General features: G+C 37.6%; 1 protein-coding gene across 5 annotated transcripts in view; it reads left to right on the top strand.

Annotated features, from left to right (window-relative positions):
• Positions 1-18,878, top strand: part of cdk14 (cyclin dependent kinase 14) — a 672,936-nt gene that overhangs the window by 137,823 nt on the left and 516,235 nt on the right. The window contains exon 1 of one of the 5 annotated variants that reach the window (XM_072575802.1): positions 7,279-7,297. The exons of 2 other annotated variants lie outside the window; for them this stretch is intronic. The gene's annotated coding sequence lies outside the window, so the exon portion shown is untranslated. Of the gene's footprint in view, positions 1-7,278; positions 7,298-15,971; positions 16,106-16,211; positions 16,468-18,878 lie in introns of those variants that run through there. 2 more of the 5 variants (XM_072575803.1, XM_072575801.1) reach the window with 2 other exon arrangements.

The raw sequence follows: 18,878 nt of genomic DNA, 5'->3' as shown, positions 1-18,878 counted from the left end.
TTCCTCTTTTTTTTTCTCCTATATGATCTGGATCTGTTTTCAAGAAAATATCTTGTCCAAAACTTTCCTAGCAGTCGATAAGGCTTTTTTTTCCCCTAACTTATTGAATCTAAAAAGCTTTATCCAATAATCCCTTAATTTCCCAATTTTCAGAAACTACAAACCTGGTTTGTATGATGGCCCTTTTATAATGTAATGCTTGGAATCCTGGTACCATCTGGTGATTGGGTCAGATAATCCGGGATTGTTGTCATTTAAAGTAGATAAGGTTAAGGAGAAATTTAACAGAGGTGCACAGAGTTGATGGTTTAATAGTACTTGAATGCTTTTTATTAGTGTGTGGTCAGCAAACAGTGGATGCAAGAAAACTGGGAACAGAACGAGAGGGTGCAATGATTTAGCTTTTACTTAGTAAGCTGTGTCTCGAATCTATGACCTGCAAGTATGATGGAAGCTGACTTGGTAAGAAACTCAAGTGAGTTGGATATATGCTTGAAAAGAACAAATTTTGCAAGGTGATGAAGAAGGGACTGGACAACTTTTTAAGAGTCATCAACATTTGCCAAGTTGCATTACTCAACCTTTTGAGGTGAAATAATTGAGATTCATCTGTCAAGTGGACAGACTGCTCTTCAGTTTACAGATCCAGAGTTCAAAACAGCATTTACAAAAAGCCATGAGAGTATCAAGTCATGGTGATAATTGCCAAGGTGTTTGCTGACTCCAGTTGTATGACCCAGAGAGAGGCCAGTGTTGGGTTATTCACAGAGAAGGTTTCTTAACAGGTTATTAACAATCTCTGGGCAGCAGGACTGGGGACAACTCAAGTTGCATTGAAGTTGGTGGAACAGATCCTAGAAGGCTGCTGAAGTGAATTTCGAGAACCAGGTAACTGTCATCAGTGCTAAAGCTTGTTTTAAAGGTCTAGGGAACAGCCACTAACTAGACAAAATAGCAGTTGAATAAATGCAACAATTTGCAAAAATGAAACCAACTACAGCTAGACAAGAAGTTAGTGTAGGGATGGGGCTGATTTTCCACTGAGGTTTGAGTGTCTGTAATGTTATTGCTGGTGTAAAAGGATTTGATCTTTATGATATTTGATTGTCCTAGTAAATTTTTTGTGTCGTATCGTTCATAGTTTTCTTTTGTGTAATAAAAATTTCATGAAAAGTAAGTCAGCAGTCTCTTGAATATGTTTAGTGATTGACATCCTTCGTACACAAAAATACATGGTTGTCTTCAGGAATTTGACTTGCCCAAGATTAATATAAGCTGGAACTGTAACAGTAGGAACCTGTGTATTATTGGCTGCCAATTTTGAGGAGAGAAGTGGGTGTCCAACGCTTGATTTTTTGTTTCATTATAAATTCACTTTTAGTTGAAGAGAGATGCCTGTGTGTGTATTGTTGTGAAGGTGTGTGTGTGCACTGTACCTTTTGAGAGAGAGAGGAAGCTAGCAAGGACTGACTGAAAGCACAGTGTGTGCTGAACAATTTAAAAATGTAACATTTGGTTGAAATAAATAGCTGGAGTTGCCTTGCCCTCGAACAAAAACAAATTCAAATTTGGCCAATCCACTTGAATTTGAATTTTACAGTTTGGGATGACATCAAACCAATGAAATGATCTGATGTTTTGGGGTATGAAACTGAACATTTTGATCAGTTGGGGGAGCACTACAAAGAGCTCCAACAGGTACAGACTGCTGGCCGAAGGGCTTTCTGAAAGATACTTGTCTGTAGGAAAAGTAGTGCAGCAGAAGATGAGGAAAAGATGACCCAGGAACATAGAGGAAAACCTACAGAGGAAAATCTATAAATGAGAATCGACAAGGCTGACTGGTTCTGAAACATGATTATTTTTTCTGTAAATGTTAATCTGTTTTTTTTAATCAGACCAGTAGGGTAGAGTGGGAGGCAAAAGATAGGTTTAAGAGAAAGGAGTTGTAAATAGATGTGGTTTTAATGTTCTCTTTTGGACATAAAGAATAAAATAGTTGACTTTTACTTTAAACAGTGAAACCTGGGATAGTTTATCGCCCCTCAAAATTTAAGATTACGGCACGAGGTAAACTTCTGTGTTGGGTTTAAATTAGCAGTGGGCTTTCCCCTTGTTGTAACAGTATGTACTGAACAATTTCATAGCTTCCAACTATAGCTGTTTTTAAGCCAAGTGAATGAATTGCAATTTATTCTATGTATGCAGCCTTTACTAACCTACCTGCCTTGGCTAACAGGAAAGGTTAAAAAGACTAGGATCATTTTCACTGGAAAGACAACGGCTGAGAGGAGACCTGATCGAGGTCTACAAAACTGAGACACGTAGATAGGGTGGATAGTTGGACTTCTTCACAGGGTTGAAGTTTCAATTATGAAAGGGCATGGTTTCAAGGTGAGAGGAGGAATGTTTTTAAGGGAGGTGTGTGAGCCAAGTTTTTCATGCAGAGTGATAGGAGCCTGGAATGCACTGCCAGAAGAGTTGGTGGAGGCTGGCAAGCTGGTGACATTCAAGAGGCATCTGGATGGATACAGGAACAGGGAGGAATAGAGGAATACGAACCGAATAAAGGCAGAAAGTTTTCATTGTTTTAGTTTAGTTAGGGCATGTTATTTGGCACAAGCCTGCAGGGCTGAAGGATCTGTTCCAGTGCTGTACAAAACATTGTTTGTTTGTTTGTTCTTCATTGTTCATATGTAGGTTATTTAAAAATGAACAAGAGTAGGTCACTCAAACCTTTGAACCTGTTCTGCCATTCAATAAGATCATGGTTGGTCTGATTTTAACCTTAGCTGTACATTTCTCCATTTCTCTGATAATGTTTCATCCTCTGCACATCCAAGTCTTTTAGGTTTTTGGAATCAATCTTAATTTGCTAATTTTTCACACAAAGTATAATATATCACATAATGTCACTGATTTTTTGTGTTTTATTAAAACTATAAGCTTTCAGTCTTTGCTTTAAAACTTCTAAATTAGATTGATGATTTACCACATGTGGATAAGTATAGTTTCACTGCTCACCACAGACAGTACTGTGGCTGACCTTTGCCCCTCCAGTTAGCAATCAGCAAAATTAATTTGGCCAGAACTTCCCAGTTGTAACCTGTTTGAAACCCTTTTTAAAAGTTTGGGTTATGTTCTCTTGGTGAACTTTTGTTTTAAACAGTAGTCTGAGCAATAACAACTGAACCACCTGTCTCACTCTGACTCTGTTTCAATTTAAGCATAACTGCTAAATTTTTAAAGAACAGAAAAATAACATTTAAATTCTAACCAAACTCCCATGTGTATGTCTCAAGCTTGCTTGGTCTGTAAAATAGTTCTGCAATTATTAACTTTTTTTTTCTTTTCCTCCTTTGCTGTCCATGCAAATACTTTACTGTGATTGGCTATTTGGACGACTCATTTATTGCAAGTTGAGAGCTGATGTTCTTGCAGAAAGGTATATCAACAAAGCATGTAGATTTGGGGTAGATGATGAAGGGCTTGTTCAGTGTGGGGTAATGAGGAGGAAAGTGAAGAGCTAGAGAAATTTAACAAAAGAAATTTGAGAGTTTGAAGCTGTTAAACAGAAAGAAATCATTATCATTGCTGGAGTAGTTTAAAATCTGAGATAGTGTGCTGTGTATTCCATTACTGCAAATCTACATGCCTTAAGTTGTGAGTAGTTTTGAGCAGTCTGGTTTCTGTCACCCTTTGCAAAGTACTTGGCATCTGCCTCGCGCTCTCATCTCCCCGGTGTTGATATCACTGGTCCATTTAAGCTGATGGTATTTTGGAAAGATAAGCCACAAGCTTACTCGGTGGAGGGCATCCATTAATGTGTGTTTCTCTGAGAAACTCCAGTTCATGGAGGATCAGTCTTATCACATGAAACTAATTTAACAAGATAGCAAGCTACACCTCCCAAGCTTTGATTCTACACTTGTTCACACATAACTTTACATCCTGTTTGAAAGTTTGTTCCTTTCCTGTGAATAAAACTCCATGAATTCTGTTTATCAAAGTATTTGATGTAATAAAAGTAGTTTGAATAAATAAAATGTTTTACTTTTTGTTTACTATTCTGTTACTTGTATTCTAAATGGTGTGGTTAAATTTTGGAACACAAAGTTGATTTGAAAATGCAAAAGCATTTGTCAAAATACATAGGCAGTCATTTATTCACTGACTTCTTCAAGTTTGTGAAAAGATCCCAATTATGTGATTGTTTGACTGCAAACATTTTTTTAAAAAAATTTTGAGATGGAAGTAAGGAAGCAGATGTATTGTTTTGTTAAATATTTCTACGATGTCTTGATTATCTCTATGGAACCTGTGTTCTAAACAGATGAATCATTACAACTTGGAACTCTTTCCCATTTTGGAAAAATAATGCTTTGGCTTCTTTTACTTGAATTACTCTTTTAAAGTTCAAATACCTGCGATGGAAAATATTGTTTATTTCATAGAATCCCTGGCACAGATCTGAGCTGCAATTGAACTCAGACTCCAGACAACCTGAAAAAAAAGACCAATTTGAAAGATACTTTTGCATTATCTGCAATTGGAAGTTTTAAAAAAAAACCTAGTGCCTTAAGATTTTGGAAAGAAGAACTTTGAACGTAGTTTGACTGACTACCTCCCAAACTGAGGTCCTTTATCAAGGCTGACAACTATGTGACACCACTGACTAAACGAAAAGAAATGAAAAAATCATCTCATCTCACCCTTGTGATTTGGGACTTCTGATCCACAGAATTTGTTCCTTTTATGTGCTTTAGACCCAACAAGTCCACACTGACCCTCTGAGTATCCTACCCTGACCCATTACCCAATCAGATTACTCTACATTTCTTGGAATTGGTTTAGCTCAGTTGGCTGAATCGTTGATTGACGGAGCGGTGTGATACCAAAAGCGTGGGTTCAATTCCCATCACTAGTTTGAGGTTACCATGAAGGACTCTCCTTCTCAACCTCTTCCCTTGCCTGAGGTCTGGTGGCCCTCAGGTTAAATCACAACCAGTCACTTCTCTCTAATGGGAGGGCAGCCCCATGTTCTGGTAAGACTACGGTGACACAACAACAACTCTACATTTCTCCTGACTAGTTGAAGGATGAATTGATTCACCTTATTTATTCGGCTGTCGGTCGCTACAAGTTTAATTTACAAATGATCTGTTCCCTTGTGGAAGCCCTTCTACCAAACCAATTGAATATCTTTTTAAAAGAGTACATTTTTACAGGGCTTTCTTGAGTTGAAAATCTACAGTATTAATGCTGAGAGAACCATTCTCCTACTACCCAGTCAATGATCTTCTGTAGGATTTTTAAACAACTCCTTTTACTCTCCAGAGAAACAGAAGAATTGGGAAGGTGGGAGAAGGGTAGAGGTTCAGAATCTCGTGTGCAAAGCTCTTTATACTGGACAGAGCACCAGCCCTGAAGATATTGTTGAAATGTATTAGATTTGAATGTTCCTCTTTAGTTTCTCCAGGTGTGTGTAAAAGAAACTGATGCAACATATACAGAATAGAAAGTTTCACTACTTTTCATTTATTGCTTTTAAAAAAAATTTTTAAAATACCTTTTTATGTTGGAAGACAAACAGGGAAAAGTGGAAGTTTGGACTCTGCTTCTTTGCAGCGAATGCACCAGGTGTGTGTTTTCACAACTCAAAGGTCACATATCTTTGGAGAAGCTTATGTTTTTGAGAGACAAGCTGGCAGAAGCATCTTGTTGGAAAGCTCCTTAGCAACGACCCTCCTTTTGGATTCTTAAGTTACAGCCTGGCACAGATCTGAGATGCAATTGAACTCAGACTCCAGACAACCTGAAAAGAAAGACAAATTTGAAAGATACTTTTGCATTATCTGCAATTGGAAGTTTAAAAAAGAACCTAGTGCCTTAAGATTTTGGAAAGAAGAACTTCGAACATAGTTTGACTGACTACCTCCCAAATTGAGGTCCTTTATCAAGGCTGACAACTATGTGACACCACTGACTAAACAAAAAGAAATGAAAAAATCGCCTCATCTCACCCTTGTGATTTGGGACTTCTGATCCACAGAATTTGTTCCTTTTATGTGCTTTGCACCCATAATATTTCTTCAGAGTTGTCTCCTCTGTCTGTCGTGTGAATGGATTTATGCGTGTTTTGGATTTGAGAGATGCAACTTAACTTTGCTGAGTAGCAGTTAACACATTTTGCCACTTGGCAAAGAATAATTTGATCATTGTAAATACTGTTTAGTGTTTGAAATTCATTGAGAGTTCTTCTGTCCCAGATTGTGGTCAAGGTCAGGCAAATTAACCAGCTTGGTGAATTCAGTTGGTCATTTAAATATTTTTAAGGGCCTGTGGAATAGTGGGTCCTGCCTACCAGTGCTCCCTTCACATCAGGGACTTGACACTATTTATTGTGAAATACATGCAAAAAAAATCACTTCACAGCATATGCAACTTTTTGTCTCTGAAGATGCTGCTCTTTTATGTAATTGTAAGTATATAAAGTTCAAATTTTAATGCAAAAGATTATAAAGTCATAAGCAGCAAATTTCAAGAGCTGAAGAGCTGTGTACAAACTGTTAAGCTTATAATCGGATGCTGATTCGTGTAGTTAACGGATACAGCAACTTAAAATGCTGATCCTAAAATAGTGATTTGAATAAGTGATGAGTGTTTGCATAATTCAGAGTCGATACTTTCCTTCAGGTATTTTTCATTTAATTATATAGACATGACTGAGTTTATCATATTGCATTGACTAAGTATTGAAATTTTTTTCTTGTAAAGTCAACATTTCATTAGCTGTAATTGAACTCAAATTGCAAACTAAATGCAAAAATTGTTGGCCCAATATTACATCACCGTAATACTTGAGACAAGCTAAGCTGTCAGTTAACATCCTTTTAGGTACAGTGTATCCCACCTCAGGATTACAAATCTTTTCTATTGTCCCTGAACATAGTTGGGAGTTGATTTTCTCGATTTTTTTTTAATCTAGTTGCTGGTATTTGTGTTTCTCCATTAATTGTGCTTGACTGGAACTACAGAGTCTTGAACGAACACCTTTGTCCAAACCTTTTTCAGACTTTGGACATGGCAACTGTCATGAATTGTGAAACAGCGAACTAATTTACAATGGGTACGTAAGCAGCCAAATGTCATCACCCTTCTACAGTATTTTTTTGTTGCTCCATTATAATTTCAGAACAATATCAAACTGGATTCTTGGAACTGAAAGCACTATTTCATATTAACAGAGGATCTCTCTTCTGGCCATGACAGCTCTTTGCTGAGCGAAGATTATAGGGTATGAGAAATACTTCACTTTTGATTTCTAATCAGTAACTTGAGGATTTCTCTCTTCTTTCCTCTTCCAAAGCCTTTTTTAAAAGGTTGGTAGCCCATGCATATCGGGGTTAAAATATTTGATAGGGATAATGTTATATATCTCAGAATCTAACTTTTGGCTGCAGCTTCCTGGATTCTTAGAGAGAACCCTTCTCTCTCTGAGTTAAAGTATGAATATGTTTATATACCTTTTGATCTGCACGGCAATATTGCTGCTATGTTTGTACTGATGTCGTTAATGGTGAAAGAGAGAAGAGATCAGAATGACCAAAGATAAATGGTGAAAATATTTTTTGATTGTATTATGCAAGTGTTTCTGGAGTTTAATGTTTATTATTTTGTCCAATGAAATTGTGTTGTTTCAAAATTTGGAAGTAGGGCATTTGGATTTAAAATAAAATGAGAAATCAGAACATGTGTTTCTGAAAATGGATAGCAATCTAAGTAATTTGTTAGTATTACATCTATCATTTATATCTTCTGAGGATCATAATATGTTGAATTGACAAAATAACCACCAAGATCATGGAGGCATTGGAGTTTGGCAGGAAAGTTGTTCCATGATACAGAACTAACTTGTTTCTATAGGTTGTTTCTTTATAGTCCACCCATACTTGCCAACTGATGATGAGTGACCCCATTAAAAGTCTTTCCTTTCAATGTAGTCACAAGCATTTGCCCTATTTTTTTTTCAGTGGACACTGCAACACCAACCTCCATTTCCCCCCCCACCCCAAAAAAAACAAAAAAACCGAACTGGCACTGGGAATTTTCGGGAATCCAGAAAGTTTCCTGGTGTGGACTGCTGTTATTCAGATTTTAATGCTGGGCCACCTTTTAAAAACAAAATGAAAAATGTATTTCTTTTTGAGTTACTACATTGTTTTCATATTTATTTTACCGGCTGTATGTGATTTGACACTGCATTATATATTTGAACTGAGTTTTTTGTTCAGACTTCGAACTGCTTATTAATGACTTTTCAGTCTGTTTGATCTGATGCTCTTTTGCTTATCCTGTAGAAGTTATGTTTTACTTTTCTGTATTTTTGTGGACTGAAATGGGAAGAGGAGCATTTTTTTGACAGGAATGAGGGAGGCAACTGAACGCGTTATAACAGGTTTATATCAGCTGTTTGCACAGCAGCAGCATTGGTCTTAGGGGAGTACTGTGTGCAGAGTGAGATTTGGTCAACAATGGGTTGCTGTTTGGTTTGTGGAGTTGTGACCAGTTGTCGATTTTGTTTTTTTTGTGCTCTCATCCACGCTTTGTTGTTTATCTCCTTCAGTTGCTGTAAATTATTGCTTTTAACGGATAAGTCAGACTTTATAATTTGTAAACCAGTTCCTCTGTGTCCTGTAAAGAAATGACAGATCCCAAAGAAAAAGATCAAAGAAATGACAGTCTTGGGGGAAGAAAGGGATTGTTCCATCTAAACCGGAGGAATGTTCTGACTGAAATGCCTCACCAATGTCTCTTTTCTATTCAATGTTTCCAATGTGTTTTTCAATATTTTTGGGGCAGGAGAGAGAGGGAAAGCAATTTTAGAAAGGGGTTAGTGGTTACAGTTGAATATCAACACTTCAGACGTGGTTGCAATCTATTTATTGGGAATAAATATTCTTAAGTATATAAACCTACTCCGTGTTAATCTATGTCTATCTAACTTTAAGTACTTGATTTTTTTTTTAACTTTTTATGATGACTTGAGGGAATAGTGGGGTTTGATTTCCATGTGCTACCCCAGTGAAGCATGACAACCCAATCCCCTTTTTGGTCTCGTATCCTGCATAGAAAACTCTGTGCCATGTGGTTTCTTAATGATGGCAAATACGATTGTAAATGTCTACAAAGTCAGATAGACAAGTGCGTGTGTGAATCTGCTTTTACTTTTTATAGACCCACAAAATACAGGTCAACACTGATGCCACAGTTGCAGTTGCTCACTTCACCATTTTCAATGAAATGTGCCTTGTCAGATTTCTGGCCTCAAATCTTTAAGTTGTTTGATGAATACCTGATTTGCTAATATGCACTAGTGCAATAATGCTGCTATAATAGACAATTCTAAAATAAATGAAGACTTTTACAGAATAAAGGAACAGGATTAGCTATTAAACTCAAGCCTACATACAGTTCAGTAGAACGTTACCTGATCTTTGATCTTAGTTGCACCTTTCTGCTTGATTTCTTTAGAGTCCAAAGATCTATCTTGGCCTTCTTCATACTCCAAAAGACTGAGCATGCATAATCACTTGGTGTAGTGAGTTCTGAAGGTCAACCTTGCTCTAAATAAAGATATCTTACCTGCCCCCTAGACTTCAATGTCAACTTTCATACTGAGACTGACCTGCAATGGTATTACCATCATTGAATCCCTGACAATTAACATCCTTATGGTTATCATTGACTAGAAACAACCGGTATTACCGCCTAATCACAGTGGCTGAAGAGCAAGTTAGAGGCTAGGAATATTGCAGTGAGTAACACTCCCGATTCCCCAAAGCCTGTCCACCATCTGCAGGTTAAATGTCAGGAGTGTAATGGAATACTTCCCAGAGGTAGTCAATCCCTCTCCCTCTTAAGCCAACTGGTTTGTTAACTCCACTAGCTGCTGTAAGGTATCCTAGATATCTTTTGTTTATGATGTTTATTTTGGCTTATTTGTGTTGTGTAATGCTGCCTTTTTAAGGCTATTAGTTCAACACTTTTACACTATGCAGACTTTAAATTGTAGGCGATCTGAATCCAGACCTCAACTGAACTGCATTAAAATGCTGAATCAGTTGTTTTGTAATCGCTAGATCAATTTATTTGAATTGCATTATCTTGTTACTTGCAGTGAATTGCAGAGATGAGTACTTGCATGTTAAACCACATGACTGAAGGTTTTCTGCTCACAATGATTTGTTAACTTTTTTTTAGTTGAAACTTTCAGGCTACATAGCCAAGGAATATTTTACTGTGTTGGAACACATGTAGGCTATTGAGCCTTTTTTGAGATTTTAGCCATGGCCCCACTGTTTAGCCAATCTGTGCTTAACTCTGTGGTCCTATTCTTTATTTCATAACTCTTAGATTTTTTTGTTGGACAATCAACATAACTTGGTTAATTAGAATTCTTTTTTCAATTGGCAATAGCATTTTGAAGAAACAAGTTCGAAAAGTCAAGTGTTTTGTTTGCTCCTGATATAATCTCAACTCAGTGCAGAAAGAGGTCAATCAGCCCGTTGAGTCTGCACCGACCCTCCAAAGAGCATTCCATCCAGACCCCAGACTACACATCCCATGTAGATCCAAGGCTACACATCCCTGGACATTACAGTACAACTTAGCATGGCCAATTCACCTAACCTGCACATCTTTTGGACTGTGGGAGGAAACTGGAGGAAGCCTGTGCAGACACAACAAGAATGTGCCATCTCCACATACACAGTCACCCTGGGCTGGAGTCAAACCTGGATCCCTGGTGCTGTGAGGCAGCAGTGCTATCCACCTAGCCACCCTGCTGCCCAAGTGGCCAAGTTCAAATGTTATGATTCTGCCTCTTTGTCCTGGGCGCCCCTGCCCCCTCCAACCCCCTTGAAAGAGAAGAAATATTTGTTTCTCTCCATATCCTTGAATCGTCCTAAGAATTTTCAAGCCCAGTTAAGGGCGGGCAATAAATCCTGGCCTAGCCAGTAGGGCCCACATCCGAGTAAACAAAGAAAAATTGATTACTACTTCACCTTGCCCTAAGAGATTTCAAACCGGTTTAGTTAATTTAACCAGTTTTACCCCATATCTCCACAGCATCTCTCCTGAGGTTAGTACTTTAAGATGTGTAGCAGATTACAGAATGCAGTTGTCTAAATAGAGTCTAATTAGTGGCTTAAATTACTGTAAATGCAAAGGTTCTATTACTTTTCATAATTTTATTAATTTTAATTGCTGTGTACTTGTCCAGAGGCTTCTAATGATTTCTGCGTCCCAAGGTTTGTAAGCGCCTTCACAGTTCCTCATTTGCCTTCATTTAGCAAATACTCATCTGACTTCCATACACCCAAAATGGACATTGTCACCCTTCTCGATATTGAATTCCATTTGCCACGGTTCACTTGTCTTAAACTATCTGGTATTTAGTCAATGAATTGCACACATCTGTCACTCGTTTTTTATTAGTTGCATTATGTGTTTTTTTTAAATGGCTACCAACAACAATTGCTGAATAAAGGTTATATTTAGGTTTGCTAGATTCGCTGGGAAGATATTCACACTGTCACTGATAGGGGAGCCCAGCATGTTAACACAAATAAGGCTGAAACATTTGCAACCATCTTTGGATAGAGGCATTGAATGGATGATCTAATTTGGCCACCTCTAACACAGATGGCAGTCTTCAGACAGTTTTACTCATATAACTCTGAATCTGGCGCTCTCAGCTAGTTACTGAAGATATAAAGCCTGACAACATCCCACCTGTAAGGCTGAAGACTTGTGCTCCAGAAAGACCTGATTTCCTAATCAATCCATTCTGGTATAGCTACAACACTAGCATCTATTCAACGATGTGAGAAGTTGCCCAGGTGTGCATGACCACAAAAATGCCAATTGTACCCTAGGAGTATACCCGCTCATCAGGATAGTGATAGAAAGTGTCATTGAGTTTTCTATTGTGAAGCACTAACCTGTTCATTGATAATCATTGGATGTTGCTAGGTCCACTTGGTTTCTGACATCAGTATAGCCTTGTTCTAAATATCAACAATACACATGACCTCTGGAGTGGCAGTGTACAGCATCAAGTAGCCTGGCAAAATTCAACTCAGTTGGAATTGGGAACAGCTCTCCACTTGAAGTCATACATATTAACTTGTAATTTGACTTCTCAATGCCTGCCCAATAGTTGTAAGACATTATTCAGATTTATGATCGAGTAATTTTCACTTAATAGACTTGTTCCAACAAACCCAACACCTGCTAGATTGGCACAGTTTCCATCACCTTAAACATATTCCTCCCTTCATCACTGGCACACAGTGTCAGGAGTGTATACTATCTACATGATTTTCTGTGGCACTCCTAAACGTGCCTTCAGCAGTACCTTACAAACCTATAATCTCTGCCACCAAAAGAACAGCAGATGTTTGGGAACACCAACTGCAAGGCTTGCCCTCAAGCCCCACACCAACTTGACTTGGAATGATAATGCTGTTCCTGCATTGTTGGATCAAAATGCCTCCCTGACAGCACTCTGGGTGTCCCTGTGTTGCATGGGCTACAGTAATTCAAGAAGACTGCTAATCATCATCCTAAGGGTAATTGGGGTGGAAAACAAATTCTGCTGTGCTTGTATTGTTCACTACTCGTGAAAATCTTTTTCAAAAGTAGCTGAGGTAATTGGCTAATTTTGTAAATCTATTGAAGGAAATAATTTAATCCATACTTAATCCCATCTTGAATTTAAATAGTGCCATTTCATAACCTCAGGACGTCCCAAAACATTTTACTTTGTGTACTTGCATTTTTAAAAAAAAAAATGCATTTCCAATTTGAGTCAGTGAAGCTCTTTATACTTAATGCCAGTGTAACCTACTTCTGTCTTCTGACATTAGCTATATATTTTGACAAGCTGGCAGATCTATGATCAGTATAAAATTAATTACAATGTTTCTCATCAGGACTGAATTAAAATTGAGGGGAAAAACTACTTGATGGTCACTGATAAATACAAACTGGCAGCCAAGCACTTGTTGGGATTCTGAATTTCCTTACATTTTTAAGCACCGATTTGAGTTGGTGTGTTCCAGATACTGAATGTGCTTCCAGTTAGTCAACTAGCTCTTGTATGATTTTTGAAACTTGACAAAGGCTGTTTAGGTTTTTAGTCCCACCTTTGCTGGTCTGTTGAGTTTGCTGGTCTGTTGAGTTTGCTGTAGATATCAGTAATCCAAAGCAGCTCAAAGAAAGGAATATGCACAATGTTCTTAAAGCCAAGTACAGTACAAAAACATAATACATGACCAGGTCATAGTCTAATGTTTACAATCTCATATGAACAAGCTTGCTTGTTTTTCCTGAAGAGAGATTTATCTCATGATTTCAGTCAACTTTGACCTCTGCCTTTAACTTTTCCACATTTTTGCCACCTCTGTTATCTGATCAACTGTGTGATACTTGGGATAACTTTTATATTTGAGTGATAAACAGACTGAATCAGATGTGTAATGTAATCGGTGAAGCAGTGTCTGTTGTTAAACATAACTCCAGCCTTTCAGTTACTATGGCAGTTAGACCATTACAACACACAACCCAAGCACACATTCTTTCCAACACACACACACATGAAAATCAGTGATCTCTCTAATCATGAGGTCATCATCTAATCATTAACTTTTCAATAGAGGAGACTTCATATATACTTTTTTCTTTTCAACTGACCCAGCAAATTTTAGGTTAATATCTACAGCTATGTTCTGTAAGCAATGAACCATTCACATGCCAGTTGACAAATTTAAAAAAAGAGAACATTTTGGATTAAGAATGGAAATGTTCCATACAAGACCTTATTGAATAAGCTGCAGTGAAGACTGAGTCTGGCTATGATTATTTAATTGGTACCAGAACATTGTAGTTGCTGAATGTGATGTAGTTGAGTCTATCAAAATGTGACTGGACCTATTGAGCTCGAACTGTTTCTTAAAAGTCAAGTGGTGTCAGGATTCAGTCTAAATTTTATACAATTCTGACCTTATTCCTGGAGCCATTTCTGTCAGTGTGAAGACAATTTGTCATTAAACCACAAAATTTAGTTTTTCATTAAATTGTGAAGCATGTTGCAAGAGCCCCAGTTGTATGAGTCATTTTAAGCTGAAAATTCAAATTTTGGGTTTGCAACACAGAATCGCTTGATTTATTTTTACAGCTGCTATTTAACCCAAAATGCTAAGCTTACTCACCTAGTTTTGACTTTGCTGGAGACTAAGTTTATTGTATGCTAATAGAAATCATTAAAGGTTTAGTCTGCAAATATAGGAAGTAATTAATAAAGTCAGATTACAGTACTCAATCTTTGTAGAAAGCCATTTAGCCCACTTAATTCAATTGTCCAGAATTCCGAATCATCTTTTACTCCTCTCCCTCTTTCTTTTCTTTGCCTCCGTTTCCCCAACACACCCCCTCTCTGACGCACACCCTCGCGCGCGCGCACAAGCACACAGACACAGAGCAAGCATCCAGTTCAGTACTTTCGTGTATCTGTGTTTTTGGGGGTGGAGATATGTGAGAAGGTGGTGGTTATTCAATATGTTGATTACAATGTTCATATATCCAATGTGCAAGTACTTTTTGACACTTTATTTTGCACAGACCAGAACAACTGTATTTAGTACAGTTTTTAATTTGAGATTGTGCTGCCATTTTTGAAAGGCTTTTCAATTACAGTTTTGAGCACTTGAGTAAAAGTTGCACTAATTGGTCCTAATAGGAAAACTGGAGATGCAGAGCAGATGTAATCTAACACCTGAAGTGTTTAAAATGTAGTTTGTGTGCATGGACCAGGAACAGGTTCATGACTGTGAACAAGCTGGTTGTATTTGTTAGTTCCTAGTGTTGATTCATTCACCATAACCACTGCACATTGCTGACATTCCAGTGGTTGTTTGGAATGTACTTTCTGCTCATTCACTGGGATGCTTACTGTGAATTGTTGAAATGTGGCTTTCTGTTAGTGAGTGACAGCTAGAGGAAAAGTAAATGCTTGTTGAAGCAACTTCAAGCAAATTTCAAATGGTAATTTTCATTTTAATGGGATTACATACTGTTAATGCAACCTGTCAAGAGACAAGTTCCTAACAAGGTGATAAGTTTCTCGTAAGTCACTGGCTCAGTCAGACTGAGGTACTTTGAGACATCCACGAGTTGTGAAGAATACTGTATAACTGCAACTCTGCCTTGAGTTAAGTTGAACTTTTATCCCACAGCCCTCTTATGACTGTGCCCTTCACTTTCAATTCCAGTTTTTCCACTAATGTTCGCTTCAGTGTATGTATTGTGAGACATCTTTCTGCAGATGTACACTGCAAAATATCCACACCTGTGTTAATGCTGGGAATTTTTTTTAACTAGTAAGAACAATAAGAATATTAGCAGGCCTGACCCCATCCAGTTTTGCATGTCATCTCTGCCTGTAGCTTTCCAGGGACAAATGCCCATTTGACTGTGAGGTGTCTGTCCTGCTTTATTTTGTTCGAAATATATTTCTGACATTGTAACAATATTGTCATCAACTGTTTGACATGGGGCTACATATTGATCTTGAATTGAATGTTTCAAAATAATGAATACTGTGCAATAACTGTCAAGACAGGAATCTACATGGTACTTCAGACTGCAGTCATGCTGCAGAGCCCGGCTGTCTCAGCTTCCTTCCAACTATACAGACCATCTCATCTCATCATAGGGTCTCCCTAATCAGAATATTGTTTGTGTGAGCTATATATTTTTAAAAGCTGTACATTTTCTTTCTAATGTTGTTTTCCTTAATAGTGCTTGCTGGTTTGTAAATAAACCGTTGCTAAGACTCGATTGACTTTAGAGAGAGAATCTTGTTCCCACCATTGTTTTCCCCCTTCCAAAAGTAGTACAACCGCACCATTTCAGCCTGCTAGTGCAGGAAGATATTTTGAGTTCATTTATTGAACCTGATTGGCCTGTTTGGGTTTCAGCAGAATTTCCAGAGATTGAAGTGCAAGTGAAGGAATCCTGTCAAGTACCTAGGAGCTTAAAGGTAACACTCTGTTTATAGCATGAAGCATGTGTCATGGAAAAGCTTAAATCAGAATTCTCAACACAGATCGCAAGTGCAACATTCAGGACTGCTGTGATATTGATGCAGTTGGTGTCTCTGGCCCTAGAAATGGTTGTTGTTGTCCTATTTATAAGATTCTAAATCCATGCTTTCCAGCATGGGGCTGCAGATAATACCAATATGATGCATTATTGGCAGGCATTGAAATACTACTATGAGTTATTTTGCAAGATTGTTTCATCTTCGATTGTTTACCCCCCTCTCTCCATCTGTCTGTGATGTACTGTTTGACACTACATTGCCAGGGTATGGTTGGCTAAACCTACTCTGAATTATAGTAGGTAAGTAGCCTGTTTTTATATGCAATCTATACTGTACCTGTCTTGTACGTGGTTGAATGCAATTAAGTGGATTCATGTATTAAGTGTGCATACTGCATTTTTAAAAAAATTGGTATTAAAGTTCTTGTGCAGTGCACACTTAATTTTTTTAAACATGTGAATCTGAAACAATTTTTATTGAGGAATCTGAAATGACAGGCTGTCACTCGGTAGTGTTGCTACTGTTGAAGCAGAATTAAACAGAGGCAGCAGCTGTTAGCCAGTATTATGGTTGACTCCACTGCGATTCCTCAGCAAGTTGAAGTAACATTGCAGCATTTCTATACAATTAAGAGATGGCTGTGTGGGTTTGCACTGAGGTAGTGGCAGAATTGATTTTAGAGTTGATACTACACTAAGAACATTAAAGGTTTAAAATGGAATAATGCTAATGGCATGTTTTTAATTGCATTTCTTACTCCATAACTGTTCTGCTGTTGTAACATTTTTCTCCCAAATCTGTCAAGTGCATCTCAGGGGCTGATCATTGGTCTTGTTGAAAGGACCCAAAGAGAGGGTTAAATGTCCAATGGAAAATTGTGCCATTTGAAAATGAGCCAGTCAGTGCATTGGTGGTGTACTTAGGATGGGAAAATAACAGACGTAGTGGTTTTAAGTGAATAAAATTGCTGGTTTCATATTCGGGATGAGTAAGGATTGAACTACAAAAGAGATTAATGAACAGATAATAGGACAAAAATAGATTACAAGATATTGGTAGGGCCTCATCCTATTGCACCTGGGAGCCCACTCTTGCCAGCTGTTCCTTCTTAGTGATGGATTTACTTTTGATTCTATTATTTTATTCATGGTTTTTGTGTGACGCTACATAGAATCTATAGTTGGAGCAAGTTCTGAATATTTTTGAGTGAAATGTTTCTATTTCAAGTACCTTTGAGATAACTATGCTAAATCAAAAGAATGATGTTTATTAGTTCCTGAGAAGAGTTGAAACCTGAAAAGATCTTTTTTCCATTCAGCTATTGAACTTGAGTAATTTATGAATCGTAATCACAATGGCATGAGCTGTACATCTACTCCTTAATGAATCTTATCAGAGGCAGTGATTATTATTCAAAATATGTGGGTTATGATTATGACTTTGATTTTAAAAGCACTGCATTCCTGAAGTGGGATTTGTATTAAAATAATAAGAAAGATCCTAAGAAAGGAATTTTGTGTGTTTTATATTGTATTTGTTAGTTCAACCATAAGCTTTCAGTCTGTTGAGGTGTTCTTCAGACACTTTTTCTGTCATCCCCTAAACTGCACAATATCGCCTGAGAATTGAACTTTATTTTTTCATAAAAACATCAATAATTTCTTCCACAAAGTTAGTAAAATTATCAATTTCAAGTAGATAACACAACTCCCAGCAGTGCCAGTCTCCAAAGCTTCCATTATCTGTTGGGTGATGGAATGTACATTCATAAAACTGCAACAAATTCTATTTGAATTGACAGTGCAACCCTTTGAAGAATCCATGTAGTTTAAATATTTCCTTGCCAAAATTGATGTGTGTGGTCTGTTTGCCCAAGAATCTTAAACACAGTGATTAAATTGTGGCAGTTCCTAAATTTTTGTGCAGTTGTGCACAAATTAACCAGTTAAGGAAATAATTCGCTTCATTTAACACTTTTTGCATCTTTGGGACATCCAATTTACTTTAAGTACTGTTATAGACTAGACCACGCCCCTTTGAAATATAATCAGATAGCCCAGACCTCCACATTTTTCTTAGTTTTAAAGTCAACTGTAAGGTGTTGTGTTCCAGATGCAACTCAGATGGTCAAACAATCAGGTTTCAAGCAAAATATACTTTTATTTTAACTGTAGAGTAAGAATGCAAGCACTAGGAAGAAGAATTGGTCTAACTTTAATTCTACTGGAAAGTTTAACAGAATAACAGATCGTTTAACTACTGAACAGCAAATGTTTCAAAATAGTAGCATCCTATAAACACACCCTTGGCAAAGGCAAATTCAGTAAAATAGATTTGCTTTCATGATAGCGATCACAATTCTGTTATGTTTACTTTAGTGATAGAAAGGGATAGATGTATACCACTGGGCAAGAGTTACAGCTGGGAGAAAAGCAATTATGAAGCGATTAGGCAAGATTTAGGATGCATAGGATGGGGAAGGAAACTGCAGGGGATAGACATATTAGAAATATGGAGCTTATTCAAGAAAAAGCTACTGTGTGTCCTAGATAAGTATGTACCTGTCAGGTAGGGAGGGAGCTGTGGAGCGCGGGAGCCGTGGTTTACGGAGGAAGTGAAATCTCTGGTCAAGAGGAAGAGGAAGGCTTATGTTAGGATGAGATGTGAAGGCTGAGTTAGGGCGCTTGAGGGTTACAAAGTAGCTAGGAAA

The sequence above is a fragment of the Chiloscyllium punctatum genome, chromosome 8, assembly GCF_047496795.1.
Source record: "Chiloscyllium punctatum isolate Juve2018m chromosome 8, sChiPun1.3, whole genome shotgun sequence".
Taxonomy (NCBI): domain Eukaryota; kingdom Metazoa; phylum Chordata; class Chondrichthyes; order Orectolobiformes; family Hemiscylliidae; genus Chiloscyllium; species Chiloscyllium punctatum.
Note: the sequence above shows the minus strand (reverse complement) of the source record. Positions and strands in the feature narration are given on the sequence as shown.